This window comes from Nelumbo nucifera, chromosome 8 (assembly GCF_055504915.1).
Source record: "Nelumbo nucifera cultivar China Antique chromosome 8, China Antique-T2T, whole genome shotgun sequence".
In the NCBI taxonomy this organism is placed as follows: domain Eukaryota; kingdom Viridiplantae; phylum Streptophyta; class Magnoliopsida; order Proteales; family Nelumbonaceae; genus Nelumbo; species Nelumbo nucifera.
The window spans coordinates 16,949,743-16,953,944 of NC_142656.1; the positions used below are offsets into that span (position 1 = coordinate 16,949,743).

Below are 4,202 nucleotides of genomic sequence, written 5' to 3' on the forward strand. Positions count from 1 at the left end.
AAAAGATCGGATGCTTTATGTCATGCTGTCAAACCCCTTTTTTGGTAGAATTAGCAGCAGAACTCTGTGTCCACAAATTTCTACAGCAATACCATATTTTACCTTTTCAGAAAAGGGAAAAAAAAGTGGGAACCCTAACCAGGGATCCTGATGCATCCTTTACATGGGTTCAAAGAACTGCAAATTAACAAGTTTGCACATACTTTGGCTGTGCATGGTGTTAAAATAAAGCAGAATAATTTGGAATAAGAGAATTTTTTGAAGACGGGTTGTTGGACTTGGACAGGACCCATTCTCTATAATCATTCTTCATAGTTCAGATATAATCCCACTAAACTAATCCTCTTCCCATGGGGAATAAATGGATAACATGGGCAATCCAGGCAACCCTTGGGATAGATGAACGACATATATGTGGAGTATCAGTTTCGACATCACACACTATTCCTATTGTGCTAATTTCGAAATTATGTCCATCTTAATTGAAAAGACATCTCATTCTCAGGCTAACAAAAATTTCCCAAACCCCAATCAAGGTTTTTTCCTTTGTGAGTAATATTGAGCCTGGGTTTCATATTGTCCTTCACACAGTAATGCTATAATTTTTTTTTATTTTTTTTTATTTTGCATCAATAAAAATGAGGTTCTAGTGAACAGTGATCATTAACAAGTATCTATACATCTCTAAATATTGATTCCTTAAGTACAAATTAAAGTCATTGGTGATTTTTCACTTTTTAGTAAAGCATTTAGAAAAAGTAAGAATTATGATGATTTACTTGTTTTCCATTAATTCATGCATGGACCAAATTAAGAAAGAAAGAAGGAAAGGAAGACTTACATCACGTCAAGCAAGATAATCAAGGCGATTCTGTAACACCAATAGAACAAGTTTAGTTTGTTTACGCTTTTCTACAGTTTCCTCAATTTTCTACACATAGAAGCAAAACAATAGACATGAAAATTAACTACATCAAATAGAAAGGCCCAAATAACTAACAAATTACTCTATATTTAAAATACAAGATTCAAGAGGACAAGATGACTGGGGTGATAGGAGCAAAAGGAATTGGGAGATGTGGAAGAGTCAGTGGGGAAGGGAGAAGGAGAAATGATTAAAGATCTAATAGAGGAGAAAGGAGGGGAGGAAGATCTAGGGACTAAGGGAGGGGGAAGAGAGGAAGTAAGACAGGAGATGGAGTTAGAACATACAAAAGGGTCAGAAGTCAATAAGGAGCCTGGAAGAAGCTGTGGCTTTTTCTAGGATCAATGCAAACCCAACCTACCCTGTCTGTAGTTACTTCAGCCCTCATATGATATGCGGCATCTCCTGCTGATAGAGTAAATTATCTTTTGGAGATCTTGATATTACTTCTTCTACCCAGTTTCTACCCAATGAAAGTGTTTTGTCAAATTGGAAAGTAGCAAACCACTGACCATTTTCAATGATTTTGGCCTTTTTTAAATTTTTGATTATTTCTTAAACTTTTTCATCGGAATGGATTGTCCATTTGAACCGGATGGTTGAACTGTCGGCCCGGAAACAAGTGGCTAGAACAATTCTTATTCCGTGTCATTTTTTAAAACATTGATTTTTATCAAAATTCACCAAGGGTTCTGATTGGTCAAAACCTTTTCAATATCATATCTTTTGGGCAATATAAATTTTCCATGAGTAAATAGCTTTTAGTCATTACTTGATGGTTATAACCATGGATAAATAGAATCCGTGGCTATAGTTATAAATAATTTGTACAACAAAATGACCGTAGCTGTAGATTATTTTCTGGTTTTCTAACATGTAGCCACGAATATATACCTAAAAACTGTGGCTATAGGTTTCTTTTAGCTATGGACCGTTAACTTTCAACCACGAACAAATTGTCCGTAGCTAAAGTTTAGTTTATAGCTACGGACATGAAATCATCCGTAGCTATATCCCATGTTCTAACTACGGTTTTTATGTCCGTAGCTAGCACCATTTTCTTGTAGTGCACAATCCTATTCTATGGAAATTTTGGTTGAAGTGGGAAAATAGGAATCACCTTCAAGATGGGAAGAAGCAATTCCAAGATTTGATGGTTGAAGGTCGGCTCCTTCAATCCCCATTTCAGTGCCACTAATATTCTATTAACAAACCCTAATTAATTCTTGTTTTTTAACTATTGTTATAGTATTGGAGGAGCCATAGAAGAATACATTTTAGGCTGGACCTCTCTCTGGATTTATTTATTTATTTTTGGTTTTGTATGTATATTCTCCATTCTATACGTTCTAGGTCGTCTTTTGCTTTCAAGAAACTGTGACTTGCGTTCTTGGATCCGTTCTGTTCAGGTATGGTAGGTTGCATATGCAGGGCACATCAGCATTAGCCATATCCGTCAGAATATTGTTTAACCAATAACTTGTTATAATATTATAACAGTACATCAAGAGCAGGCTTTGGAAATTGAATGAACAATTAATGGTATAACTGTTCTTTTATTTCTTTTTCGTCCACTAATGTTTTGAAAGTATATTTAAATAATTATAGAAACCACAAGATATATCCAAATAATTAATTATTATAAATTAAGAGTGGAAGTTACAGAAAATCATTTTTATTTATTTGGACAAAAAGTATACTGTATACTGGCCTAGAACAATAATTCTGAACTTGATGAAATAGTTAAAGATAACTCTTTTAAGTTTAACAACTTAAAGCTAAACAACGTTGATGATGATGCTAATAGAGCTATCCTCACAGCAATCTCATAGTATGTCTCAGCCGCATACGAGGAACATCTCCCTTAATTACATTGGGGCTGGATTTGCTTCGCAGGGTGCCAGGATCACACTTGCCCTCACAAAGACGAATTCATTGCACCATATCAGCGTTCAAATATAGGACTGAGAAATTGAGGAGGATAGGACCGGCCGGGTGACAGTCCTACAAATATTACGTCCAACTTTGAGACAATACGAGTCTCTCCCGCCCAAGATGATGTTCATATTGAATCCGAGACTCAAACTATTTATGATATTTCATTTCCCATGTAATTAACTGTCAGATGTATTCGGTTGTTGATGAATGAAATTTGCCTTTGGTTGACCAATGTTTTTGAATCGTCATTAAACAGGATGGTTGAATTGTTCAACTCGGGATCTGTTCAGGCAATCATTTTTAACCTGGCCTTTGGTAGAGTGAAAATATATATAAATGTGAATAGTGCAGTACAACCTTTACTAGTTTTTCAAGCATCAATGGAGCTGTGCAGCACAATTATTTACCTTTATTATTTAAAAGAAAAGTGAGTTTCCACTCAGCACATACATGCACCAGAAAAACCAATATCTTAATGAGAAAGAATCCTATCTTGGCTAAAACAATAAACTCTTTATTCATGGTTTTATTTTGGGGGCTACACAATAGGAGGTAGCCTCTGTCCACTACAACCAGAAGGAAATGTAGCTAGTAGCTACAATCTCTTATTCATGTTGATTGCTATAAACTTTACCATTCTTCTTAACCAAAAGCTCACAACAATCACAGTGTCCTCCCGCCACAGGATTGAAAATACAGCATATTTTACAGTTCTTAAGAGCTGCATAAACTTTTATAGTTAGAGCTATCCACGGTAGAGGTAAGTAGGAAAAAAAGTAATGAAACTAAACATAAATGAAGTGATGCATGTTGGATGTATTACGTACGTTTTTCAAATGTTTGATCTCTACGAGGGTCCACAGCTAAAGGAAGGCGAGGTGTACCACAACGAACAACTTCAGACGATACTGCCAGTATAAGCAGTACGAAAACTAGACTAACAGCAACCTTCATCTCTTCCGTGTACTGAAACTGAAGGACGATCGAATAAGAGAGAGAACACAGAAAATGGAACAAGTTATATGCTGCAATTCACACTTTCGCAGTATTATAGGATTTCAAGGGTAGATTCTCTTTCAAAAAAAGGGTAGACTCATATAATGCTTTAGCCAAGGTAGTGTTCTTTAATTTTTCATTAGGATTTTGGATTTTCCGTTACAAGTAGTGCAGTGCACACTTTTCAAAAATAAAAAAAAGGGTAAAACACTAGTGGGAATGGGATCCATGTCATGTCATCCATGCAGAGAACCCCCATTTCATGGATTTTAAAATTGACTCAGCGATTGAATCGGTCAGGGGTCCGGTTATCGGTTCGAATGGTTTGACCATCGATCCTAAC

At 35.9% G+C, this 4,202-nt stretch overlaps 1 long non-coding RNA gene across 1 annotated transcript; it reads right to left on the reverse strand.

Annotated features, from left to right (window-relative positions):
* Window positions 1-3,356: 3,356 nt before the first annotated feature.
* LOC148789658 (uncharacterized) lies at window positions 3,357-3,936 on the reverse strand. The gene is made up of 2 exons (XR_016079827.1): window positions 3,691-3,936; window positions 3,357-3,584 (listed from the first exon to the last, which is right to left on the reverse strand). It is a non-coding gene; the product is annotated as an uncharacterized LOC148789658 (long non-coding RNA).
* Between the last annotated feature and the right edge of the window lie 266 nt (window positions 3,937-4,202).